The 27,918-nt window shown below is 57.1% G+C and overlaps 1 protein-coding gene across 27 annotated transcripts in view; it reads right to left on the bottom strand.

Annotated features, from left to right (window-relative positions):
- Window positions 1–27,918, bottom strand: part of CAMTA1 (calmodulin binding transcription activator 1) — an 866,060-nt gene that overhangs the window by 226,025 nt on the left and 612,117 nt on the right. The gene's annotated exons all lie outside the window — the stretch shown is intronic.

Below are 27,918 nucleotides of genomic sequence, written 5' to 3'. Positions count from 1 at the left end.
ACTTCTCACTGTTCTGGAGACCAGAGGTCAGAGATCCTGGCAAGGCCCAGTTGGTTCCTGGTGAGAACTGTCTTCTGACAAGGATGCTAATCCCATCACAGGGGCCCCGCCCTCGTGACCTCCTCTAACGTGAATCATGCAGACGCGCCCCCCCCCCCCGCCCCCCAAATCCCAAGCCTGGGTCAGACATCCCGGGAGCCTGAGAAGCCGTGGAGAAACCAGCCTGGGCTCCATGCCGTCCACCAGTCCCTCAGGCCTGGGCTCTGCCCCTGCGGCTCCCAGGAGAAGCTTCAAAGGGGCTTCCTCTGCAAAGTGGAGCTCAGGGGTTGGCGCACAGTCTCAGAACAGGGTTCCAGGCCCCCAGGAGCCCCAGCAACAGAACGGACCCAGCCAGGTTGTGGGAAAGAGCAACCTGGAAACATCACCAGCCTGTTGGGGTCTCCAGGGGCTGTGTCTGTTCCCACTAGCCTGGGGCTTCTGAACCAAACTGCTCCAGACCAATCCAGGGCAGTCTGATCAATCTGGGGTGGGGACAAGTGCTGCAAGTCATTTCTTTCTTCCTTTTTTTTTTTTTTTTTTTTTGACAGATGCACCTGCAGCATCTGGAGGTTCCCAGGCTAGGGGTCAAATCCGAGCTGCAGCTGCTGGCCTACACCACAGCCACAGCAATGCCAGACTGAGCTGCATCTGCAACCTACACCACAGCTCATGGTGATGCTGGATCCTTAACCCACTGAGAAAGGCCAGGAATCAAACCCACGTCCTCACAGACAATGTCAGTTCCTTAACCTGCTGAGCCACAACGGGAACTGCCAAATTGTTCGTTTTTTTTTTTTTTTTTACAAGCTCCTGAGCCTGAGAACTGCTGGACTTAACTCTTCCACTTTTTCCAAAACAGGTGGCTCTGTAACCAGTGCTTTAATGAGACAGAGAGTATTATTTCAGGTCGTGTGGTACCAAGCATGGCACCACTTTCTCGCGTGAAGATTTGGTCGGAATCGTACCTGCCTGGTCCCCGGCTCAGTACACCTGCCCAAAGGCACCCATGTCTCCTGCAGGAGGTGTGTTTGGGGGCAGAATGACTTAAAAATGACAGGGTCTATGGGCATGAGCCCTGTTCCCCACTGGGCTGGCATCCTGGCCATGGAAAGTGGTGACAATCCTTTTCCAGACACACAGCTGGAGCACACAGCTCGCTGGCTGGCAGCAGAGGGGGGCCCTTAGTCATATCCCCTCACCCCCGCAGCCTCTGCTCTGTGACTTGCGGGCTGGCTGTCCCCACCCTGAGACCAGGGGGGCATCCAGGCAGCTGTGCATGGTCCAGTCCAGGCCTCTGGCCTCCGGGCATTTTTATGGCTGAGTTATAAACCTTTGAGAAACAGGGTTTATAATGGAAACCCTGACACCGCCTAAAATATATCAGCACTACTGGGTGTTCTGGGAACACAGCACCTAATTTATAAACCACTCAGGGATCCGGGGCCATTTTGAAACCTGCAGACAATAATCCAGAAACTGAGTAAACTGGGAGGCGAAAAGGTGGTGACCGTCGGTGGATCACGAAGTCGACTGAGGCCGACCGTGCAGGGATCAGCCCTGTGTCCCAGGCTTTGGTCTCCCCGACCCCTCGTCCCAGCCCTACCCGCCTCCTCCCGAGGGACCTGGCAGAGGTTTGGGGCTCCAGCGTTCCGCCCGACGCTTCTCCGTTCGTCCTCCAGCTGTGTTTTGAGTGTGAGGATCAGCCAGAGCGGGAAGACAGGGTCCACCACTTGGTTTGATGGCACAGATGCATTTAGGAGAAGGTGCCAACGCGCCCTTGTTTACGCTGAAGAAAGTGGTGAGCAGAGCCAACTGATCAGTCATCAGAGAATAACTTTATCACTGAGCGGAGATGGAGGCACCCCTGCCACTTGGCTCCCACCCCCAGATCTTTTTTTTTAATTTTTTCATTATAGTTGATTTACAGTGTTCTGTCTGCTTCTGCTGTACCGCAAAGTGACCCAGTTACACATATACAGACATGCTTTTTTTCACATTCTCTTCCATCATGTTCCATCACAAGTGATTGGATAGAGTTCCCTGTGCTACCCAGCAGGACCTCACTGCTCATCCATTCTAAATGCAGTAATGTGCATCTATGCACCCCAAACTCCCCGTCCATCCCCCTCCCTGCCCCTCCCCCTTGGCAACCACGTGTCTGGAATGTCTGCCCCTAGATCTTGGTTCTGCCGCCCCAGGGACCAGCCTCGCTCCCAGGCCCGCTCTCCTGGGAGGGACCCGCAGCAGTGGAGGAGTGGCAGGAGGCCCGCCCTGCCCTTGCTGAGGGCTGCAGGCCCAGCTGGGGAGCCTGGGAGGGCCCAGGCAGGGACAGCCGGCTGTCCCCACCTACAGCACTGAGCTCCTGTCTCGGGCACCTTTCTGCGTGTTTGCCAGCACTCTCTCACTCAGGAGCTGTGTGTGTGGCAGAGCTTGGATGGAGACAAGGGCCTGGAGGTCACCCGAGTAGTCACTTCGTCCTCTTTCCTCGGGGGCTGGGGATGCACATCCTTGGATGGTCCCACCTGCTCCCTCATCCCGGACGCCTCTCCTCTTCCCTGTCCCTCCCTTCCTTCCTGATTCTGTGATTCCATCAGTGAATATTTTCTGGGTATTTGCCATGAGCTGGGTGCAGCGCTGGGGACACACAGAGGACGTGGGGGACCTGTTTTGTGGGGAGACACCGTGTAAAGGAACCAGGGCACAGAAGCGGTGCTTCTCACCCACTTCTTCTTCTTTCTGGCGCTTCTCTCTTCTCTCCCCCCACCCCCATCTCTCTTTTCTGCACCCGAGGCATATGGAAGTTCCCAAGCCAGGAATCGAATCTGAGCTGCAGCTGTGGCAACTTTGGATACTTAACCCACTGCATGGGGTTGGAACCCGTGCCTCTTCAGGGACCCGAGCCATTGCAGTCAGGTTCTTCTTAACTCATGAGCCACAGTGGGAACTCCTTGGTGGTTCTCTCATCACTTGCTGGATGCTGAGCCAGCCTCTTTTTTAATAAACTGAAGTAAAGTTGATTTATAACACATCCCATTTCCATCCACGACCCTCCCTCGTGTCCTCTCTAACTCTCTGTGGAATTTCAAAGTAACTGCTACGACTCAGAACAAACCAAAGTCCCAGATACTCTGAGGGGCTTTTTCAAACCACACCAGCTCCACATCCAGCTTCCAGAGGCTTCCCACCTGCCTTTCCTGATGGCGAAATAGACACCTTTTCCCACCACTGGCATCCGCCAGGAGCCACCATGGCCAGGACGGGGGTCTGCATGGGGTCAGGAGCAGGGAGCAGTGGGCCGGGCACAGAGCTAGGCTGAGTCAGAGCCCCAGTCAAGGCCAGTTCCCCAGCGTCTCGGATGGGGGACCTCAGTTTCCCCACCTGGAATCTGCCTCGGAAGGGTGTTGGCAAGTTTTATGGGATAAGAAGCAAAATGCTGAGCTCCCTGGCTGCAGCAGAGAGAGTGCTGTGTTAGCCTTGCTGGTCCTGGAAGGACTCCTTGATGGAATGAGAGAGAAAGAGAGAGAGAGAGGAAGAAGGAGCAGGAGCTGTGCATGCAAAGGCCCTGGGGCAGGTCCAGCATTCAGTCAACACACACAAGTTGAATGGCTTCCATGAGGCGGCAGAGGTGCCACCCTGAGACTAGTGGGGGGACAATAACAGCCCTTCCCAGGGGGAGCCTGTTAGGAGGGGCACACCTGCTGGCTTGGGGCATGGTGCTTTTGGTAGCATGTGCATAAGTGACTGCTCTTGCCTGGGTGTGGCCGCCCCGGGGAGCCCTGTGGGGCCTGGGCCCCTGCCTCTGAGGCTGGGAACCACGTGCCCACTCCGACGGAGCTGGGTCTCGAAGCTCCTCCCCTTCTTCCCTCCCTCCTTCCTGGGAGCCGTCTCTCCTCTCGCGGCTGCTAGGAAAATGCAATTTGAGTCAAGCCACTTTCAATTACTGCGATGCAGTGTTCTGAGCCCACGAGGTAATAAAGGGCCTATTTTCCCTCCTGGGAATGTTTGGGGTTTTCCAGGAGCCAAAGGAGAGAGAAAAAGGAAGTGGAGCTAAGTGCTTCTTGGAGGCTCAAGCGGCTGCAATAGACCCCCGGGCTGGGCTCATGCTCCCTCCCCGCCCTGCAAGCTGCCAGCACCCTCACCCTCACACAGAGACGCGCTCCCCAAAGCCGAGGGGCGAGGGGTGGGGCAGGGACCCTGGAGAGCTGGGGACGGTGGGGGCGTGAGTGTGAGTGTGTGTGCAAGGGTATTAAAAAGGCAATGAGTGTGTGAGTGGGTGTGCAACAGTGTGGGAGTGTAAGCATGCAGGTGTGGAAGGTGAAAGGCAACTGGTGTGTGAGAATATGAGTCAGTGTGTGCACCTGGGCAGGTATGTGCTTGTGTGTGCTGTGAGTGTGGTTGAGCGTGTGCATGTAGAGGGCGGGTGTGTGTGTGTGTGCAGTGACTATATGCATGTGGAGGGCGGGTGTGTGTGTGTGCTGTGTGTACACACGGAGGGCAGGTGTGCATGAGTGTGGTTGAATGTGTGCCTGTGGAGGGTCTGTGTGGGTGTGCCATGAGTGTGGGCGTGCTTGTATGTGCCATGAGTGTGTGCACATGGAGGGTGCGTGTATGTGTGTGTGCCGTGAGTGTGGTTAAGCGTGTGCACGTGGAGGGTGGGTGTGCCCCAACTTCCGGCCTCACCTGGGGGCCCCAGGTGGGCTCACCTGCCCTCCCCGGGGAGAAGGGCGGGACCCTCATTTACCTGGACTCCGCACTGCCCCCGACTCTCCCTGGAAGCACCAGGAATATTTTCTTAGGTTTGGGGACATTCCTGCCCCAGCTCTTGAGGCGGAAGCCGGCGGGTCCAGGGGCCCATGGGGCGCCGCGCACCAGTCTCAATCAGCTCTGTCTTCCGGACGCTCCCCTCTCCTTCCTCCTGTCTGGTCTCTTTTCCTCCCACCGACGTGGACATGAGGCGGTCTCCTCCTCTACTGGCCGCAACATGGACGCCAGCCGGCCACCAGGCAGACGCTCTGCTCTGGGCTCCCCGGTCACCTGAGAATCGGGCCAAGAAGCTCCCTTCACCTGGTCAGGCGAGGTCGTGCAGGCGAAGGGCCCACGGTGCCAGGTGTGCCTGAAGGGACCTCAACCAGCCCTGGCTCCTGCCTTTCCACCCTCTTACCCTCCTCCTGTGTCACCGTCCTCAGACTCTCTCCTGTGTCACCATCCCCATACCCTCCTCCTGTGTCACTATCTTCTTTCCCTGCTGCCCGCTGACCACCTGACCGAGCCTCAGGCCAGGGGCCCAGCCCAGGATGGAGCTGAGCTGCGCCTCCAGCCTATTTTCACCCCCGGAAACAGATTGGGGCCTGGTGGACAGAACCATCCCCAGACGGAGAAGGATGAGGCCCAGCTGGGCCCCAATCCACTCCCTCAAGGACACTGCAAGCTTGTCTGTCCACTTTTCCCTAGAACTCCTCCCAGGCCTGAACACGTTGCCTCCTTCGGGCTCCAGGTAGGCTGTCTTCTGGGCCAGCCCCCTCCCCACCAAGGCCACCCCTCTCCCCACCGCCGCCAGGCCATCCTGCCTCCTGGCATGGCAGCCGCAGCCCGCGGGGGAAGGGCCGGGGGCTGTGATGGGCTTGTGTGGTTCTTCCCTGAAGCAGCAGAAGCACCTGGAAGGGCCCGATCCTTTCATGTCCCTCGTCAGTCCACTGGGGGGCCAGGCTGTGGAAAGGGGCTCCCCCCTTCTCTAGGGCACCGTGCTCAGCCTGTCCTGGTTTGCCCGCCCCTGTTCCACTTTTGCACTGAATGCGGTGCCCAGGAGACCCCTCCGTCTCACTGAGGGGACCTCAGAGGCCGTGGTGCTGCCAGCAGTCCTCGGGGGCCAGAGGGAGCCCCCACCTCTGCGGGAGTGGCCTGTGTGCCAGGGACCCTGCGCCACCCGGGCTTCCTCTCCTCCCACCAGCTGGCCCTGAGCAGGTCGTGTGGGGGCTGAGTGGGCTCCCTCTGCAGGTGAGTGACGCAGAGGCAGGGGTGTGTGTGTGTGTGTGTGTGTGTGTGTGCGCGCGCCTGCACGCGTGGTAGTGTGCACGTATTTGTGGTTGCTGGGCGAATGTGTGCACATCTGAGTGTGTGTTCCTATGTGTGTGTGAATATTGTGAATATCGTGGTGTCTGGAGAGCTGTACGCAGGTGTGAGCCTGTGCACACACCTCAAAGGAGGCTGAGATCTGGGTCGCACCCTCCTCCAGGATTCTGAGTCTGGGCGTGGCAGCAGGCGGGGCATGCCTTCTGAGAAAAGATATCCATGTCCCCAGCTGGGTCACTTTGGGGACATACATGTCTCCTGGGAGAGCCCTGCCCGAAGTGACTAGGATGGCCACTCCTGCTGGCCAGGGCTCACCTTCATTCTCTGCACTGGGGCAGGAAAGAGATGAAGGACCAGGGCTCTAGAATGTTCTTGACCTTGCTCACCACTATGGCAGAAATGCACCCCCACTTCCCCCCTCCTGGAGGTAGACCAGGTGGCTGGGGTGACCAGCTGGAATCCCTGGCATTGCCTGGAGCAGGTTGGCAGGGAAACCAGGTGAATTTCTGAAGGACACTGAAAGCAGGTGGCCTGTGGGCCCCGAGCTGCCTGACCAAGGCTAAGCAGTCCTGTCTGGGTCCCGTCCCTTACTGATACCGAGTCCGGGGGCGCCAGAGGGAGGGCTGGGCGCTATGCACCTGTGCACTTGGAGGCCATGCCCCAGGTAACAGGACGAAGGGCAGCTGGAAGCAGCATGCTCCCCACAGCTGGGTACCAGCGCCACCCCTAGTGGTTTCTCTGGGCCAAGACAGACTATGTCACAGGGTCCTGGGCCACAGAGTTATGCGGGCCCCAGAAGGCTGGCTGCCTGGGCCCCTCAGTTGGCTGGGCTGGTCTCCCCATAGCTGTGGCCCCAGTGTGCTTTGCCACATCCAACGTCCTCAGATGCAGCTCTGTCCCTGACTTGCTGGATGGCGGTCACGGCCGGATGTGGGTGGTGGGGAGCAGCCCTTTCCTGCCCAGAAGGTCCCCTCTGGCCATGCCTGGAAATCCTCCAGCCCTCTGGGGTTCCATCGCTCCCTGTCAGGTCACTATTATCTGGTTTTCTCCTTCCTGCCCCCTGCAGCCCTTGCCTCCTCCCAGCCCTACCCCTGGGCCTGGCCCTGGCTCCCAGCCATGGTTCTGTCCCCACAGACACAGGGGCGCAGGCAGAGGCGGCTCAGGGGAGGGGATGTGCAAAGGTCCACACCTGCTGGGGAACACAGGCAGGCGGTGTTGCAGACTGCAGGTGAGCGTCTCATGGGTGCTCACTCCGTGGCTTCACCAGAGCACACTGCAGACAGGCTGACCTCCCCCTTCTGAGGGCTGGAAAGGGGAAACCACTGCAAGGGACAGAGCTGGGATGGTTCCTCGGGGCCCGAAGGGAAGCCTGGGCTGGCCTAGGGGTTGGCCCACCGCCCAGCCCAGCTCATAGACAACGACCCACAGGCGCAGCAGCCGCGGAGGAGTCTGGTCTTGGCCAGGCTCCGGGTGAGCCTTCACAAGTGTGGCCCATGGAAGGTTAACAGGTGTGTAAGGGCAAAGTCAGTTCCTTGCTGGCAGCTGCCCCTGAATGCCGGATCTGAGATGAAAACTGCATCCTCACCACGTGTTGCCCTGGTGATCTGTCCCTGGGAGGGGCCATTTCTGCCCTTGCCCTGAGGCACCGGCCAGGGGCCAGGCCAAAGGGAGACCCAGGCCAACTGCTTTGCCCGACCTGCGCCTGCTGTGATTCCCCAGGACACAGGCTGGGCTCTGCAGAAAACTCACTGTGCGCTCTGGGGTCTGAGAGCCTTGTGGGGTACACACCCTTCTCTTCCTGTGCCCCGTCCCCAGCGGCGCTCTCTGCTGCAGAGGCACAGAAAGGACTCCGCTCGTGGTCCCCAGCCCCGCCCTGCCGTCCAGCAGAGCTTGGGAGAATTTTCCAATGACAGGGCACCGGTTTACCAGGATGAAGGCCCAGGCTACTGTGGTCAGGCCTGGGGTTTCCTAATGAGCCAGAGAGCGACCAGCCGGCTCCCCTCTCCCGCAGGGCCCCCAGGTGCCCCCCACCCCGACACTATCTGGCCTCACCCTCTGTCCAGGCCTGGGCTGAGAGCTGAGACTGGACGCGTGGGCAGAAGGCTGCCTCGCCCTCCGGCAGCTCAGCTTCCAGCGTGATTTTCCCTCCAAGCTCGTCCTTGCCCAGCCTGAGCCACGGGAGGCCGAACAGGGTCACGCATCTCTCTTCAGTCCTGGACCTGCTTTTCTGAGGGCTGAGCCATGGGAAGTGTCCGAAGTTAATAAATGAAAATTTATTACACTTCTCCGTGATCCACAGTGAATTCGTCTCTGTTCCCTCCCTGACTTCAGGTCTTCGCACACATCGGATCCCCACGGAGGGTCCTGGCTCCTCATCTTGTTATCAGGCTCCGGCTCCCCGGGCTCCCAGGGCCACCGGGGGGGTGCTTAGCTCCTCCTTGGAGAGGCTCCCTGCTCCCCTCCCTGCATCTCCTGGGGAAGCCGGGGGCTGCAGGCAGGTCCCTGCTGCAAGGACCTCCCCCTAAAGAGGCCATCTGCAGACGGTAGCTGGGCTCCTGCCCAAGCTGGGAACCGAACAAACACTTGGAATTCGTAAGGAGTTTCTGCTGAGCTGCTGGAGCCCATCAAATTTTTATTGAATGCATTTCCTCTGGAGAACTTGTATACTAAATCCTGCCTAGGCTGTATTAGAGGAATAAAAATTCCATGCACAGACTTGACTGCAAATGTTCCTTCCCAGGGCAGAGGACACGTTTCTCAAAGGCCACTTTTTTTTTTTTTTTTTTTTTTTTTTTTTTTTTGCACGGTGGCCGGCTTTGGCCTGTCCTTGTTCAGGGCCTGGAGGGAAGCTGAGATCTAGGGCCCCAGAGGGTCACGCTCCTCCCTTCCAACTGGCAATGGGTGGGGCAAGGACCACCTGCATGCTACCTGCCCACATTCAAGGCTTCCGTGGCCCTTGGACCTGTCCTGGCAACCTGCAGTCCCCTCACTGGAGCACCACGTGCCCCAGCCCAGAGTGAAACCCACCAGCCTCCCTGCTGGCATTTTCCTCCCAAGGGGTTTGGGGGTCACCCTCCTGGCTTCCGCTCAGCCCTCTCTACAGCCTCCCGGGCACAGGCTTGCTGCAAGCACAGGGGCCCAAACATGCTTCAGGGCTCAGGAAAGGTTCTACAGGGTCTGGAGATCCCCCCACAGAGATACATACAGGCAGCTGAGGAATTTGGCTTCCTGTCATCACCAAACTCTACCCAACACTGAAATGGATGGAAAAGCAGGAAAAGGCCATGAGAAAAGCCCCCAGCAGGGAGGGTGACAGAAAAGACGGTGGAGCCAACTGGACTTCAGACAGGCAGTGGAGACATTTTTAGTATAAGTATATCCCCAGACACTGTGTGGGATATACTTGAACTCATTTAAAGACTCTGTTGTATCTGCAATTCAACTGTAACTGGGCCTCCACAGTTTTTCTTTACTAAGTCTGACTATCCTGCCCACCAGCCTCTAGGGCTGACCGCACAGTCTCTGCCTCCTTGTCCCACCAAAATCCGCCGCCCCTCCCACCAGCACAAGGCCATAATGGGGTGTCTTCGGCAAGTCCCCTCTCTCCGGGGAGCTCTAGAAGACAAAGATCCTGAGATGGCCCATAGCTGGGAGGGCACATCTGGTCTGGGGACCTGGGTGACACATCCCTGTGCTCAGGCCTCTCCCTTCATCTTGCACAGAGCGCAGGCTTACACCTGTAAGTCATCTCGGCAAACAATCTACGTTCCCACCAGACCGTCGGGCTTTTCTCAGGCTGGTGCCTGGTTAAGGGATGGCTGCTGCCTGGAAGGGCAGGGACAAAGGGCTTCCCAGAGAAATCTTCTCTGGCAGCTCCGGGGAGGATATGCCCTAGAACGGTGTACCCTCTCCAGCCAGCACCGCCAGCATCAATGCCAAACCAGGGCACACATGGCAGGTGGGTGATGACAGCTTCCTCGGGTGTTTGCTTTCCTTGGAGGCCTGTGCCAGGAGGTCCTGGCCCTCACGCTCCTGCCTGCATCCCTGGGCCGGCTCTGGGTCTGGCCAGATTCTCCATCGTCCTGTCAGCTAGATCTGAGCAGTGGAGCGTGAAGCCCTGACTCTTCCTGGGACCCACAGGGACTGGAGGATCTCCGCTGGGATGGCCCAGACTTGCTTCTTCTTCTTCTCTCTTTTTTTTTTGTCCTTTTCTAGGGCCGCATTCACGGCACATGGAGGTTCCCAGGCTAGGGGTCCAATCAGAGCTGTAGCCGCCGGCCGATGCCACAGCCACAGCAACGCAGTATCTGAGCCGCGTCTGTGACCTACACCACAGATCACGGCACTGAGCGAGGCCAGGGATCGAACCCTCAACCTCATGGTTCCTAGTCGGATTTGTTTCCACCGTGCCACAACAGGAACTCCACTTGCTTCTTTAAGATGACAAAACAGGTATCTGCTTCCTTCTCTTGGAAGCTAACAACAAACCACAGAAGGAAGCGGAATCTGACAGGAGCCCTGGGTCTCTGATGGAGCCAGCTCTCGCCTCTTGACTGCGAGGCTGGGTGACCATGAACGTGAAAGTGGCCGAAGCGAAGGTAGACCCGTAAGAGGCCGCTGCCGCCGCCGCTGGTACAGATAAAGGGCAGCGCCTGGGATGTGCGCCAGGGGATCAGCCCCCATCCTCGGGCTAGTGTGCCCAGCCTGAGCGGGGCTGCCAACGTCTGGCTATGCCTCAGCATTTTGCCTTTGACCCGGAGACTGACCCACTCTGCGGAATGTTCTGGAACTAAAATGACAGCCACCTGTCCGCTCACTAAGGTGCGTTCCTGGCTGTCTTTCACCCTCATGGAGGGGCTCTGACTGTGTGGTTGTCTCCCCAAAGACATAAGGCCCCTGAGATAAGCACAGTGGGAAAAGGGATGAAGTTCACGGACGTAAGAGAAACACAAATGGGAGCGAGAGGTCACCGCACTAGCAGGACACCAAGAACACGCTGGGGTAACAGGCGAGCCCCCTGCCGGCAGGTGCAGATGGCACGCAGGGTAGACGGGCTCTGACTGCCCAAGTTTCCCCAGAGTGAGGATGGAGCCGAGGCTCAGAGGATCGGGGTGGGACCGGCGAGGGCTTGGGTCCCTGACTCTTGGGGAGGTGCTGGCTTCCGGCTCCAGCCTCCTCAGGGACAAGGCAGTGGCCATGACGTGGCCAATGGGATGGGGAGGGGCCTGATGGAGGCTCCATCCTGCGGGGACGAGGGTGCCCGTTGCTGTTCCCGCCTGACGGATCCTTCAGGGAGCCCTTTGGATGAGCGACCTCAGGCGAAGCTGCAGCCACTTTTCTTTCTGCCTGTCTTAGTTGATGAATGAAAGTGAAAAGACAGGGGCCTTGGTGGGCTTGGCTATTTGTCCTGGTCCTGGGTCCCTTGGGGGTGGTGCCTGGTGCCTGGCCTGATTTCTGTTATTTCCTCCCCGGGCTAAGCCTGGAAGGGAGGGTGTCTGTGTATCTGCAGACCCTCAGGACCGAGATTCTCTGGGAGACAGGAGGATGGGTGGCGCGGCCTTCCAAGTGCTTTCCTTTAAATGGGACAAGGACACGGGGCTGGGGCTGCGGCACTCCCTCTGCCCTCAGTTCCTGAAGCATCCACTTGATAATTACAGCCAGCACCCGTCGAGTGAGGCCGGACGTAGGTGCTGGGGTTCAGGTCCCAGGAAAGTGTTGTGGTGGCCGTGACATGTGGGCATGGCTGCGATCACCAGGGCATCGAGCAGATGGTGACGTTGGGGAGTCATGGCTCCATCCTCTGCACGGGGACAGGGATGCACACGCGCACCTACATGTAATCAAACGCGGTGGAACTTGCAGGCTGACGCAGTCATGGTCACGGTCAGTGCCCCCTCCCCGCCCCCATACTCTTTGGAGCTGATACATCAACCCCCACGGGCTGGACACAGGTCACGCATGCCCGGAAAGTCACGCATGCAGACTTGCGTGTCCTGTTCCGTCCCAGAAGAAGCTGACTGCGGCTTACACATGCCTTCCTGGCTCACACGTGCCTTCCCATGTGGGGGCGGCTTTTCAAGTACAAAGAAGCCCCGGCCTATTCAGGCAGCCCGTCTGAGGCCGACCTCGTGCAAAGACGAGGTCGCGACACTGCTCTGAACCGTGTCTCTGCATCCAGACAGTACAGCTCAGGATGCTCCCCGCTGGCTCCCGCAGGTGGGGGGTGCGGTAGCAGAGAGCTGGCCCTGGCTCAGGGGAGAGGAAGTGGCTCCACAGTTCTGAGGGGGAAGAAAGGGGCTTTCATCTACCTGAGATCAAATTATAGCCAGGAGGCCCTTTTGAACACGACCGAGATAGACGGCTGGAAACGAGAGGCCCCACTATCAATTCCCAGAATTTGCAGTCTTTCCCGGGCTGGTTTATCCTTGAGAAGCTCTGGGAGTAATTCTGTGTTAACAAGATCTAGGGGTTCCACACGATCGAGTATGTCTCGGGTTAACAGAAGCCGTGTTGGCAGAAAGCTCCCACACCGACATTTGGGTCCTCCCCTCACGCCTGGCCAGGAGCTCTGGGGACCCCGCAGTGGCTCCCACTTCACCTCGAAGGGGCCAAAGTGTTTAGGGTGTCCCGTCTGCCCCTCCCATCACAGCAGACCTTGCTGGCCCTGGGAACAAGAGGGCGGATGTCAAGGGCCCAACAGCCTTGAACTCAGGCCCTGGCTCGCCAAGTCAGGTGGATGCTGGCCCGCGGGCAATGCAAACCACGTCTGTGAATGCAAAACTGGATCCTCAGACAAATGATCTTATTTTATTTTATTTTTTTTTTTGTCTTTTTGCCATTTCTTGGGCCACTCCCGCAGCATGTGGAGGTTCCCATGCTAGAGGTCTAACCGGAGCTGTAGCTGCCACCCTACACCACAGCCACAGCAATGCCAGATCCGAGCCGCGTCTGCGACCTACACCACAGTTCACGGCGACACCAGATCCTTAACCCACTGAACAAGGCCAGGGATCGAACCGGCCACCTCATGGTTCCTAGTCGGATTCGTTAACCACTGAGCCACAATGGGAACTCCCAGACAAATGATCTTAGAAGGGGCTCTGACGCCTCAGGAATTCATGGCTCCCTCTCCCCACGACTTCCCACCTACCCATGTGCGGAATGGGGTGCTCCCTGCCAAGAACCCAGCGCGCAACTGCAGGCATCAGGTGATCCATGGCAATGACTGAAGAATAACAGCACCAAATGAGAAAACCCGCTAAACAGCCGTTTGTAAGCGTTGCAACTCTGCTATCCTCTGTCTCTCACTAGGATGCAGCGTGCCACCTGGGTGGAAACCACAATTAGATGTTTAATTATTTATGAGCTTGCCTCTCCTCCTCCTCTGCAGTAACCAGACAAGATTTGGATACGTTTGAAAGAAAGTTTTAAAAGATGAGGGCTGTCCTTTGGAAGCATGTGGCTCAGCAGAAGCTGGGGTTCCTTCTCTTATCAAGAAACAGGGAGTTCCTGCTATGGCGCCACGGGATCAGGGCCATCTTGGGAGCGCTGGGTCGCAGGTTTGATCCCTGGCCTGGCACAGTGGGTTGAGGATCCGGCGTTGCCGCAGCTGCAGCTTAGGTTGGGAACTCCATATGTTGCGGGGAGGCCAAAAATGAAAAAAGCAGCAGCAGCAGCAGCAGGAGTGAGCTTGGCCCCCAGTCACCCACCATGTATGACCCCCAACCCAGCTCCGACAGCATACAAAGCAGGGTAGCATCAAATCTGTCCCAGGATGAAGCAAGCTTGCCAGGCAAGGCTGCCGGGTTCGGCCACCCTCACTATTGCCTTTTATGGTTTTCATCCGGCTGATCCTCTGGCTCCTGTCTGGGACCTTGGCCTCCAGACCCTTGACCTACATACATCCCCAGCCCCCGGCAGCCTCTGGGGGACCCCATCATGGTTTCAACTCCCAGGGACTTCCTGAGCGCCCCTCCCCCCAGTGATGCGGTCTCCCTGGAGATGCCTGCAGCTCGGGAGACAGAATGCATCCTTATTTCCAGGTGCTATACATTCAGATGAAGTTCTTCTTTGGATCTTCTGCCCAGAAAAGGATAAATATTTCTGATCTATAGCAAATGTGTTTTCCTTTAGCTAACATCTTGGCAGGCAAGTACACTAATCTCCCAGGAAAATCTAGGGCCTGAATAGCAAGCACATTTTTTTTTTCCCTGAGCAAATAGAAATTCTGAGTTGCTTTTTTAATGCTGTTTTTTTTTTTTTTTTTTTTTTTTTTTTAAACAGCAGATCTGGAGAAAAATCACAGTCCATTAAATCTGCATCTCTTGAAAGAAAAACCCAGAAGGCCACCTCCCCATCAAAGGCAAAATGAACAGAGTTTGGAAGTGTGTTTAAAATGCACCAAGGGAGCAGCAGCCATCCGAAATTACCCCCGCTCAGCCCGAGGATGATGCAGGAGTTGGAGGACCCCCTGCATGACGGGAGGAGAGAGGCCGGCAGGTGCTGCGCAGCCTGGGAAGGAGAAATGGGGCCCGCCTGTCTCCACTGGGGGCTCAGGACGATAGGTGACACACCAAAACTGAGCAAAGAATACACCCAGTGAGACCACTGACCCCTCCCCCACCCAGAAATGTCCACATTTCAGACTCCTATGTTTTTGGGCTCCTTCATGGCCAGACTTGGGTCTGGAGTGGCCCTCACCTGTTCCCTGGGGGGCGGGTAATAAAGAAAGTCAGACAAGGACCTAAAATACATGGTTCCACTGTTGTGCCCCAGGCACTTGGCAACCCTGAGGAGCAGGCGCTGCGGTCTCCACTTTCTTGCCGTGGAAAGTTCTCTCCATCCCACTTTGCTGCCTCCTACGCCGCCTCGGGCTCCGTCCGATGAGCAGGAGGCAGGTGGGTGGACCGCCCCCAGCTCACATGTGTGTCTGAGCTGCGGATCCCAGGACCACAGGAGGCTCAACCAGCTCTTCTTTCTTTCTTTCTTTTTTCGGCCACGCCTGTGGCATGCAGAAGTTCCTGGGCCAGGATCAAACTCCTACCACAGCTGCGACTCGAGCCGCAGCAGCCACAAGGCTGGATCCTTAACCCACTGAGCCACCAGGGAGGTCCCGAACCAGCTCTTCTGAGCCTCCATGCAGGCTACCCACGTAAGCCCTGCCCAGCCCAGATCAGGGCAGAACAGGCCCTTCTGGAACCTTCCCTTCTTTCCCGCTCACCAGAAAGTCGGCTTGTCTGCCTCTTTCATTCTAAAATGGGGAGTGGGTGCCTCCAGCTCTACTCTCCTGGGTGACAGGAAACACCCCCCCCAGGAGGCTGCTTCTCCCCTTCCCACGTGGGTGACCCACCACGTCGCCCGCGGGGAGGGCGCCCCTTAACCAAGTGGGAGAGCACCCCATCCTCTGCTCGACCCCTGCAGCCAGCTGGCTGCCATGAGCGTCCGTCCAGAAGCTCAAACCAAGCTGCTGAAAGTCCGATCGATACCAACAACCTTGCCAAAGACTTCACCGAAGATATGGTTTCGACCCCAGCGCCCGCCTCTGTTTGGTCAGAGCGCGGAGGGCTCGCGGACACGGGGGGCAGCGTTGAGCCCGGGTGCTCCGTCGTGGAGCCCGTACACAAACCTGGAGGAAGAGCTGCCCATCACCGAGCGGGCTTCCCAACAGGAAATGGCATGAGCGACTTCGTTTTTAAACATCATTATCCTCTTGAAAAGCAAAAGATTAAGGACGCCTTGGAGCAGCCAAACGGCTTTGGCTCAAAAATCATTTTAAATACCATTTCCTTTCACGAGCCTACTGCCTGGGCAACGGATCAACACTCTTCATTTTAACCTTAGTCAGGAGAAGAAAAAGAAAATCACTGAAGTGCTTGTAATTACTTAGCTTGCTCCCCTCCCCCCACCCAGACACGCTCACTAATGATCAAACCCAGGGGCACCCAGTCCTGTTTGAAACAATGGAGCCTCTCAGGGACCATGTTCCCTAGGAGGCGACTCTACACCCAAACAGGGGGGATTCGGCCGCTCTCAGAAAGAGCCAGAAACAAGCCTTCATCTCTTGCTCGTGTTTGTGAGGGCACCAAGTTCGGGCGGGAGCTCACCTTTGCCCCAAAGATGAACAAACACAGGGAACGTCTCCCCAAGATGACGAATGGGAAGGAGGGGCCCGTCTGCCTCCACCTGGGGGGGTGGGGGTGTCAGGTGTGGAATGACTCAAAGACAGGGGTGAACGGAAGGACCTTTCTGGATGCCGTGCAGAGAGAAATGCGATCCAAAAGCTCAGAAGATTTCAGATGTGTGGGTGTTATGTGTATTATGGTCTCCTTTTTGTTTCGGAAAGAAAAAAAAGGGGGTTTCCATGAGGTTCTTTGCAAACAAACAAAAAGGCAGAACGCACAAACGTTCAAGGTTAAACAGTCACAGAGGGAAGCCCGAGCTAGTGGCGACGGATCTGACTTGATGGCATCTCTCTCGTGTTTAGGTCAAGAGACAGAAGCACGGAAGGAAGTGCCTTTGCTGCTTGAACGGGAAGGCCTGAATGGCTTTTAGGTCACATCCTTGCCTGGAGGGCTCCAGGCGGTCCCTCCACCCTCGGTGCCCTAGGAGGCCACGTCCATCTCCAAGGAACTGCAGCATTTTTCAACACTGACCCCGACAGGAAAGGGCCTCCCTTTGGCACCAGTGCCTCTGGGCCCACCGGCCCCTCACCAGGTGGCGGGGGTGGGGGGTTGGCTTTGCATGCTGCTCTGGGTAATTACGGTTTTGCCTTCATTGAGGCCAAACTTTGCCCTTCCTGGATCCATGCCCGAAAAAGTGCCTGCCCATTTTTATTTTATTAAAAAAAATTTTTTTTTTCTTTTTTGGGCTATACCAGCGGCATATGGAGGTTCCCAGGCTAGGGGTCTAATTGGAGCTAAGCTGCTGGCCTACACCATAGCCACAGCAATGCCAGATCTGAGCCATGTCTGTGACTTACATCATGGCTCATGGGAACGCCAGATCCTGAACCCACTGAGCGAGGCCAGGGATCGAACCCACATCCTCATGGTTACTAGTCAGGTTGTTAACCTGCTGAGCCACAACAGGAACTCATGACTGCCTGTTTTTAACTTTAATCTCATATGGAAATAAGCTCTCAGACCTGCCCAAAGAGCAGATATGAAGCTGGGCAGCTCTGACTTAGGAGGGGAGTCTGATTCTGGGTCTCGGGGAAGAGCTATTCACTGCCTGCAGTTCCCTGCGACATTAACTGGGATGTCGGCCACCTGCAGAGGAAAAAGCATCACCTGAGCAGAAAGGTGATGCTCTTCGGATGCCTGGTGGGGTGTGAGGTCCAGCTCGGAGCACTCGAACATCTCCACTGGGACTCAAGTGCCCTCCCGTAGCTGCTGAAAGTCACCCTGCGTGCTGAGCAGCCAGAAACAAGCTGATGACGCCAGCACCCGTCCTCCGTGTGCTTGGGGGACCAGGCAGGGAGGAGTGTGCAGGGACACGTCCCCATCTCTCCCAGGTCACAGGGTGTCGGCGAGGGCCCTCTGCATGGAAGCTGTCCTGTCTGGCCCTGTGCAGGGGAGGGCGGCATGGGTGGGGCATGGGGTCGCCCCACACCAGCCTCAGGAGTTCCTGCTCCACTTCAGGGTCTCAGTACCCGAAAGCCCATGTCAGCAAAACACAGGCATCCAGGGCGGTTCTCTGGACGCCCACTGGCCCCCGCGAACATGTGTGCTTTCAGTGCCACCCCCGGACTGTAAGCATCCTTGGGGCAGGGTACCATCTGCCCAGTCACCCCTGGGTCCCCAGCACCTGGCACGGTACACAGATGCCTGATGAGTGAGTTCCTCTAGTGCATTGAAAACAAGATCTCAGAGCATAGCAGGTGCCCTAGTGAGCCTGGGTGGAGCTGATCCATGGATTCTCTAAGTACAGCCCCACCAGCCCTGGGGCGGTTTCCAGCCTGGAGCCCCAGGAAAAAGCACCAGCACATTTGTGACCTCCGCTGCTGGCATGACCCACTCCCTCAAGTCCAGAGCAGGAGATCCAGGGTATTTCCATGACGACAACAAACAAGTCCTAGGGTGCGTTCCGGCCTCACTTCTGACGACCACAGAGGTGAGGAGCGCTGGCCACGGGAAGACAGACTCTCGAGGACCAGTGTTCCTGGGTCCCTGGACACGGTCCTGGTGAGGTCACACCAGCAGTGCGGGCGAGTGTCAGGAAGGGGCTGGGGGTACCAGAGGGCCAAGGGGGACACACCCTCGCCCTGCGTCTGGACCAGGGAGGCCATTCTGGCCCATCACCTCCCACCCTAAGCTTTCTGGCTACAGGCTGTGAGTGTGGCTGCTGAGAGCCACTACTCTCGTCGGGGACCTGGCCTTGACATAGGCTCACCAGAGCCCTCAGGCTGTGGACTGGAGAACCCACTTCAACAGGGAAACATTTTCCAGTTTCTGTCAGGGCGTCGACGGGAGGGGGGATGGGGGTGGTGGGTTGCGGGACACAACAGAAGCCTGCTTAGGACAAGGGCAATCCAGCCCCGGCAGAGGCCCCCAGCTGGCCGAGGGGAGCTTGGAGGCTTTCTCTCTTCCTGTCCTCTTGCCGGGAGACACACGACTTCTGTGACCTGGCCTCAGTGGCCAGCCTAGGGGCAGGGGCACCAGACCAGCAGGCAGGCACTTCGGTCCAGGCCTGGGATGCTGGGCAGGTCCAGCCTCTGAGGGCCTCCGTTTTGCATCCTCAGAGGGCATTCCTGGGCTCTGCGGGGCAGGGGGAGGAAGGGGGCATTGCTGTTCCCCCCACCTCCCCCTCATCTGCGGCTCCTCGGGGAGACTGCCCAGGTGCTCCTGGGGGCCAGCAAAGAGGAGACGTTTTCCTGCCCAAGCCAACGCCTCCCGTCTGCTGGGTCCTGCACCTGCCCCCGAGGAAGAGGGCCGGTGCTGGTCAGCCCCCTCTGCAGCCTCAGGTGGTGCAGCTTCCCCGCAGCTGCCAGCCTCTCCCACCCCCAGGGCCCCCACTCCCATTGTCCCCAGGCAACACCCCATCCCTTGGTCCGATTTTACAAGTCCAGGGGGCTTTGGGTCCTTTAGCGCCCTTTCTCTGCCTCGGGCGGCTGGTGAAGCTGCCTTTTGCCCGTTGGGTGATGGAACAGCAAGGACACAAGTGTGTCCACTTTGGGGCTACGTCCACCTGCCTCAGACCCGTGCAGCCTGCGGTCAGTTCGGGTTCACACAGAGAACCCGGTGGAGTCACGTTCACACGGAGGCACGGGCAAGGCTTCCCGTCACCACCTGCACCCCTCCACCCCCATACAACCCCTCGAGCCAGATTCTCAGAGAAATGCAGCCTAAGTGTTAGTAAATTGTCTATAAAAACCTCAGAGGGAAAACTCTCCTTGGACCTGCGTGTCTCCCTTCCCTGCCTCGGGGGAGATGAGTTCGGAGTGCGGCCCCTGCAGGCTGGCCCTTCGTGGGGGCGAAGCTCCTCCGGGTGTGTGTGTGTGTCTGCCTGCGTGTGCGTGTGAGCGTATCTGTGTATGTATGTCCACTTGTTTATATCTCTGTATCTGTGCGTGTGTGTGTGTGTGATGACAAGGCCGGGTAGACAAGGCTGAACTGCAGGGTCCCATTTGGTCCCCGAGGCTTGAACAGAGAAGCTGGGGGTGATCTGAGTTCTTTGGAGGGGGGGCTGGAGACCAGGGTCCACACCGGCCCGGACGCCCCAGCCTGCACCCCAGCTGGCACCCCAGCCTCCCAGCCTGCACCCCAGCCTCCCAGGGGCACCCCAGCCTCCAGGGGGCCATGGAGCTCCAGATCCATCTGTGGCAAAGGCTCTGGTCCCCTGGGCCAGGTGGAACGACAAGTAGATCTCAGAAGAAAAGGCAGGTGGTCTGATCTCCCTGGAGGAAGTGTGGGAGGTGACAGAAAGTGACCACAGCTCTGGGAACCGGTCCCCGTGGAGATTCAAGTGAGAGCCTCTGCTTTTCTTCCCACAAGGCAGGAGCCTTCTTTGTGGGCAAGGAGCCCCAACAGGTCCTGGGACGTGGGATGTGGGCTTCATCTCCATGTCTGCACTATGCCAGGCAACAGAGCAGGGGGGCGTGAGAGCTGCTTGTTACATTTTCAAAAGGGTTGTAACCAAGAGACATCAAATTGGAATCCCCAGATCAGCTGCTGCAGGAGCATTTACACCATGGAAATTGGCAAATGTCCCCCACTAGGAATTTGCTGCTACTTCCTCCCGGAGGCCCTGCCCCTGTTACCAGCACAGCACACTGCTGCACCAAGGGACAAAACACCACACCTACAGACACATGGCTGCCTCTTAATCGGCCGCCCCAAATGACGGGGCATTGGTGTGTCTCTCTCCCAAAGAGGCCATCCTCATGCCAAACAGGGGTTCTAGTCCAATGTCATTTCTGGGTCTGAAATCTCGCTCTCTTTCTGGCAGCAGAAAGCTCTTTGATCTAATTAAGCTCGACACAGGCTGATGCTGAGAGCCTGCATCCTCAGATCAAACACTGATGCTGGCGGCTGAGCTGCGGGCTGGGGTGGCCTGGCAGGCCAGCCTGGAATGTTAAAAGGCTGTGGGTCACCCACCATCTCCCTGTGAAGGGGTGTCCAGGGAGAGGCTGTCAGAGTGCAGGGTTCAAGCCCAGCTCCTCCCCTAACTCAGGGCGCCCTGAATAGGTCTCCCAAGCTCCCTGGGTGACACCTTTCCTGTGCAAACCAGGGGTCGGCCCGCTGCTCTCGGAGGCCCTTTCCTGCTCTGCTGCCAAGGAAGCTGAAACCTGTCCAGCCGAGTGGAGCCTGGCCCGGTTCCCCGGGGAGGAACCTTGATTCTGGGGAGGGACTTGGGCCCAGGCGCCCTCTTACGGTCAGGTTCACTCTCCTGGACCCCTCTCCACCCAGCTGCCCAGAGCTTCCCAGGGATCCTGCCACTGATGCTGGCCAGTGCTGGCAGAGCCCGCCCAGCCCCCAGCCCCCAGGGACCCTCTCTCTGCTGCAGCCCCCTGCCCCACACGGTCTGTGCTGCTTTACTTTTCAGGGGGACAGACCGGCTGAAGAGGCGCCCTGCCATTCCTGGACCCGACTCTGACCCTTGTCACCCCGCCCCCCAACCCCATCCGCCAAAGGCAGCTGCTCCCAGGAAGCAGAGCTCGAGGTGGGTCAGGGAACATCTCAGGGCTGTCAGCATGGCGACGCCTGTCTGGGGGTGGGGTTCCTCCTCCCCTCTCCCCTGGGGCATTGGCGCTGACTGCTCTGATGCGTCCCAGGGAGGGGGTATGACGACATAGGAGACACCCGAGACACACAGCAGACTGCAGCTGCTGGAGGCATGACACGGGGGCTGGGGGTTCAGTCCCAGGGGTGGGAAGCAAGGGCGGGACTGGCCAGGGGAGGGTAGGCTGCAGGGGGCAGGTGGGGCGAGATCTTAGGGCAGGACTGCTGGAACTGAACTTCCCGGAGGCAATAGAAGGACCTGGGGCCGGGTCCTAGCAGCTCTGGGGACTTTGCTGGAGGTAGCTGGGCTGGGCTCCTCCCAGGGGAACGTGGACCCAGGCTCACTCAATGGCTTTGGCTGTGAACATCAGAAGCAGGGGATTGGCCAAGGCAGAGGGTGAGACTCTGGTGATGGTTGGGGAGGGAAGAACCCGAGAGCAGGGCTCTGTGGGGCCCAGCAGAGTGTGCAAGGCTCTGGCAGGGTGAGTGCTGGGTTTGGAGCATCATGGTAACCATGGCTACAGTGGGCTGAGTGATGGACCCCATACAAACACTTGAGAATCTCTGCATCCTTATGCCAGCACTGTACCACTTATGGGTGAGAACACTGAGCCTCGGGTTATGGGTTCTTTGGCCCAAGATGACGCAGCTGCAGGTGGCTTCAGAAACAGGGTTAGAACCGGCATCAGCATGACCAGCAAGCCCCCAGGCATTACGGCTGCCTCAAGTCTGGGCGACTGGCAGAGAGGTCCTTTCAGGTGTCTCCCCCCGAGGGAAGCACCTCTCCGGTGCTGGGCCCCTGGGCAGATCCCCACCAGCCACTTCTCCCCCACCTCCTGCACATGGCCTGAGCCAGGACTGGGGCCCCTGCATCATCTCAAACAAGCTGGTGGCCCTGGTGCGCCCAGTCCAGGGTCTTGAGCGGCTGGACTTTCTCTTTTGCTTGGACAGGCCCTAAGCAGGTTCCAGGCCTGCAATGTTTCAGCCCAAGACCAAGTGAGTACCGACCATGTGGACTGGATGGACCAGCCTAAGGGGAAAAGACACCTTGCAGCTGCTGCGGGGTTGGCTCAGCCTCAGGATGGTAAAGCCCTCTGGGGCTGGCAGATGTACCCTGAGAGCCAGCAGGGCCTCCGTGCCCACATCTCCCTCAGGATGACTTGCGGCGGGGCCACGCTTACAGATCCCATCATCCGGGTGACAGAGGGACGAGGGCTCCTGGGGCAGCTGTGTCCTGCCACTTGCCCTTGGGCTTTAAGCTGAACCAGGGACCTGAGCAAGGAACTCCCTATAGGGGTCTCCTGAAGCCCCCACCTCTAGCAGCAGGGAAACAAGATAGAGAGGGCAGAACGAGACTCCCGGGAGCTAAGTTTTTGGCAACTAACCACATTGTTCTGAGAACTTTGTCTCCAAGTAAAGAAATCCTTTAGCAACTCAGGATCCACCAAGCTCTCTGCTCTGGATTTCCATCTCCACCCTCCAAGCTAACCTCACGGAGAATTTGCAGCCTCCCGACTCCAGGGTAACCCTTCCCAGGCAAGCCGGAGATGCTGCCTCCCCTCCAAACTAAGGCCGGTGTGAAGAATGAACCTTCTCTCACTTCAGGAGGGATATGGGGTGGGGGGAGGGTGCAGGTTGTTGGAAGAGTCTACCCTTCCCAAAGTCTTTGCCAAGCTCGGACATTCATCCTTGTGGGGTGCAGTGGGGGCCTGGGCCCAGACACAGGAGGGTCCAAAAGCATCCCCAGGCAGTGGGGACCCAGTCCCGCCATCAGGAAGCCTGCCTTCTGGATGCAGAAAAACACTATTCACACGCACCCAACAAGTACGGACCCTCAGATCCCCGTGCCAGGTGTGGGACTTCTAGGCCTCTCCAAGGAGATAAAACTCAAAAAGCCTCCGGCGAGAAGAGAATGAGCAGACCCTCATCATCCCACCTGTCTCACTTGTTACAATGTTACAATGTTCCTAAGGACCTCCCACCCCAGCAACTCCACCTACGCCTCCCCCCCCTCCACTAGGAAAGGCATGTGGCCCACTCCTTACCCCGCCCCTACAGGGGCAGGATACACTGCCAGCCAACCAGCAAGTGGATCTGAAGACCCCATTCTTCCCCAACCAATCAGCAGGACAGCAGGTGAATGGCAAGAACACGCCTCACACTCCTTTGTCTCTGGGCTGTAAACACAAACACAACCATGCGTCCACTGTGTTACCAGTTCACCAGTGTCTCTTGCCTCAATAAACTTGTCTTTTCTACACCTTGCTTTGAATCTGGAAAATTCCTTTTCTACACACATGCAGAGACCACAACACCAGGCGTGATTCTAGGCTCCAAACAGGACATTCCGTCCCTGCCCTGGAGAAGAAGCTTACTTCTGAAGGATGGGGGTGGAGCAGGGGGACAGACAAGAAATAAATAACACAGGTGATGTTGCCGGAACGTGGACGGCGCACGAGAGGTTTTGCTGAGTGAGGGAAGCCGCAGTCAACTTGCTGGATGATTCCGTGTATATGAAATTCTAGAACAGGAAAAACTGACCCATGGTGGAAAAGCCAGAACAATGCTACCCTCCAGGACACAGGTGTGGGGACTGACTGGGAAAGGACTGGGGGGGTGTGGAATTTCTGGGGTGATGTTAATTATCCAGATCTCTAAGCAGGCTTGGGTTCTGCTGGTCCTATATTGGTTAAAACTCATCAGCTAGTAATTAACATTTGTGCCCCCAATTATTTCATTGTGTGTAAATTTTATCTCAAAGCTAAAAAAAAAGAGAGAGAATGGTATGTAAATATTGAAGTCTGGTTACTGAAAAGCATGCTCAGGTACGTGAGGCGGGAAGGGTTGTCTGCAACTGAGTTTGCAGGAAAACTATAAGATGGACTTCTGAAGAGATGAACATCCCCAGATAAAACAGGGCAGCAAAATGTTAATGGTAGCGTCTGGACGGTAGGTATGGGGTGTCTGTAAAATTCTCTCAACTGTTCTGTATATCTTAACATTTTATAATAAAATGCTTGTTGGGAGAGCCAGGGTGGTGGTGTGGTTTCCAGAGAGTGAGGGGCCTGGAGGGGGCGTCAGGAGGGCTTCCCTGGAGGAAGGGCTCACGAAGGGATTAAGAGTTTGACTCCGACCAAGAGAAACTTGAGAAGCTGATCCTGAGTTCAGGAGATGCTGGGTTTGCGAGTATGGTGCTGCCTGGCAATGTCAGCGCAGAGGTACAGATGTGGGAGGCATTAGCATAAAACTGGCATGGACCGGGGTGAGGGTACCCAAGGAGACGGTGTAGACAGGAAACAGACGGTCCAGGATGCTCAGGGGTGTTCCAAGGTCTAGGAATTGAGGGGAAGGTGCAGGGTCTGTGGAGAACCTGCGGTGGGGAAGATAGCCCGCAGCAGGTGAAGAGAATATTCCAGAAAGAGGGATGGCCAATCTTGGTAAGTGCTGCTGAAGGTCAGGAAAAATGAGGATGGCCATGAGGCGACCTTTGGGTTTTGCCACGCAGAGGTCACTGGTGAGCCTGGCCCGGAGGAGAAGGAAAGCTGGAGGGCGCGGAGAGCAAAGAACAGGAGGGGGACAAAGGCGATGACAAGGAGGACCCTGCTGTGTCTAGAAAAGGAGAGGGGAGCACTCCCAGGAAGTCTTGTCCCTTTGGGGGGTAGTGGTGGGGATGGCGAGAAGTTTCCCTTGGCACCCCAGTGCCTTTTCCTGGGAAAAAAGCAGGAAAACCGAGAGAAGAGGTGAGAGGACCAGTGATATCTGTGTGTGCTTGTATTCACCTGTGCCTACCTGTGCACACCTGTGCTTACCTGTATACATCTATGTATACCTGTCCAGCTAAAACCATTTGTCGTGAGTCTGGAGTGTGTGATGTATCTTACTTGGGAACATCTGCATCCTGGAACCACTGAAGTATTAATGGTGGTAAAAGCAGTTATGACGCCATGTTGGGGGACCAGCCTACGACACCCCCAAGCAGACCAACTTGATGAGCTGGTGCCCCCGGAGGCCTGAGCAATTGCTGACGTTCACACCAAAGACTCCCATTTTCCATTTCACTCTATCGAATTACATCTGAATTTGATTCCTGGCCCTTTGAGTGTTTTCAGAGGCAAAATAGAAAGTGTTTCCTTGAGGCAAACTTTCGTCTTTTGCGTTGGGGAGCACACTTTCCCCTTTGCTCCAAAGACGAAGAGGAGATTCAGGACAGAACGTCAGCTGAAGATTACATGAAAAGGATAATCAAACAAAAGCCCGCATTATAAGCCATCTAGAAGGGAAATTAAGCCACTGTTGCTTTCTCTCCGTCTTTGAAGGATGTTCTGTTGCAGAGGAGCAGGGAATTGTTTGGCTTGATAAATAAAGATAGTAACCAAGCTGTATCGCCTATTGTTCTGCCTTTATATTAAAAGCAATCGCTTAGTTGAGCTGACACCACACACCATGGAGGCATAAACCCCTCTGCAGACGGAAGGATTAAGAGACGGACAAGGTCTGGATAATAAGACTAATTAATAACTTCCATCTCTAAGGAACTGCGGCTCTGGCAGCTTCATTCTTCCTGTCTCCCAGTCCGCCCTGGACACAGCCCCTTTCGCTAAGGAAGAGCAGATGAGAATGTGCAGGACTGGCCAGGGTAGTTGGCAAGGTCAGACCCTGGTGGGGGGGGGGCGGGGGAGTCAGGGGGGCCGGGGGGGGCCTGCAGCAGATGAAGGACGGCTGCACTGTGGAGGGTCCATCTCACCAACCCAGCAGAGACTGCAGTCGATCAGCAGACAGGGTTTGCAGCCCTTAGACGGACTCGTCTTTTGTCACTGGGAAGGTGGTCTGGCTGGGACCTTCTTGGGGCACCCCCCCCCCGGCACAGTTACACCCACCCACACAATCCCCTGGAGCAAAAATGGCTGGAACTAGTCACAGCAGAGGGATGAGCCAACCAGCCCAAGTCCTCCGTGGGCACTCATTCACTTGCCAGAGTCACGTGGCAAGTAGAAGGCGGTGCCAAGGTCAGATTCAAACTGGGTCCCAGCAGGTAGCCAGTGGGAAGCCTGGCCACATGCCTCAAAGTCTCCCCCATACTCAGGGACCCCCTGTCCACGGGCAGGGGCAGGGCATCTCGCATCCCCAGAGGGTTCCTGGAGGAACAGGCAGTTGCGCTTTGCAAGACAAAGGTCCAGCAGCTGCATCTCAGGGGGTGCCCCCTGCAAGGCGACCATGTGGAAAGGCCAACCCCCCGGGCACACCCTTTTCCCGACCCCAGAGGAGGGGGCCAGGCTGAGAGAAGCTTCTGGAAAATGCCCAGCGACTTTCCTTAGAGAACATAATGGCTGCTTTGGGGAGGACGGCCATATTTTTCTGGAGGCTTTACGTGGTACAGCAGAGGCCTTGGCATCGTAAATTGCAATCAAGCAAAGATGTCTAAGAAGGAAATAATATCTGCTCTGCCGCGCAGCCTTGGCAAGGATCCTGAAATCTTAATGGAATTGAGCAATTTTTTGCATAGCACCATAAATTCCTAGGGTCTACCTTATCTTCTCATCACGTTATTCAAGGCACATTAAATGGAGAAAGAAGTGGGAGCAGCTAGTTAGAATAAGCCCCGAACAAGAAGGCAGCTCCGGAATGATCTGGCTGATACTGCAATTCACACCCCAGCTTTCTTCCAACGCACGCCAAGGCCTTCGCCCCCTACTGCTTGTCGGCTTGCACCTGCCAGGTCCAAAGCCTCCCTCCGTGGTTGTTTAAAAGCCAGGGGCAGTGGTCTAGTTCCTTGTCCTGCAGCCTTCCTCCGTTTTGCAAGGTCTCTCCCCTGATCCACCCCCTCCCTCCACCCACCCCTCCTTCTGTGAAAACACAGCTTCTGGAACCCTGTCCAGGTACCCCGGTCTCCTGTGTCGCTTTCCAGACCTCCTTGTCTGCCTCCATCCTTAGCCGACAACATAATCGTTTGCTGGAAACTGCTTTTCATGGCTTGATGGTCAGGGCCCTGAGCTCAGAGAAGGTGTCTGTGCCAGAGACTCCTCGGGGACATCAAGGCCTGCAGACCAGCCCACCGGCTGACCTCAGGCAACAGCAAAGTCCTGGGCTCAGCGGGCATGCAAGGGGCTGCGTGGATGGCTATCGTTACTATTATATAATCATCATGATAAGGATAAGAGGCCACCCTGACAAGGATGGCTGCTGCTACTACTACGAATGAAACCCAGCAGGGCCCTGTGGGGCTCCTGGGCACAAAAGCCTCTCTGTGTCCCCCCATTTCTTATTCTTAGGAACCTGGCCTCATTCAGCCTGCATGACATTCCGAGTGCCAAGGGGCTGGTTCACACAGTGGCTGATCAGGGCAGGGGGGGGCGGGAAGAGACCAGGGAGGCGCCGTTAAGCAAGAATGACACAAACTTGGGGCGGGATCCTGCTTCCCCATCAAGGGATACAGGTAATGACGCAGGCAGCGTATACACCTAAAAGAGGAGTTCTATTCCTTACGCTGCTTTTGGAAAGGAGTACTTTGCAACTGAACAGCTTGGAGTCCTTCCTCCCCTCCCCCCTGGCTTAACGGCACCCTAAAGACCATCACCCCTCAGCTAAAGACGGG

The sequence above is a fragment of the Sus scrofa genome, chromosome 6 (assembly GCF_000003025.6).
Source record: "Sus scrofa isolate TJ Tabasco breed Duroc chromosome 6, Sscrofa11.1, whole genome shotgun sequence".
Taxonomy (NCBI): domain Eukaryota; kingdom Metazoa; phylum Chordata; class Mammalia; order Artiodactyla; family Suidae; genus Sus; species Sus scrofa.
The sequence above is the reverse complement of the archived record's forward strand: the minus strand, read 5'-3'. Positions and strand labels throughout refer to the sequence as shown.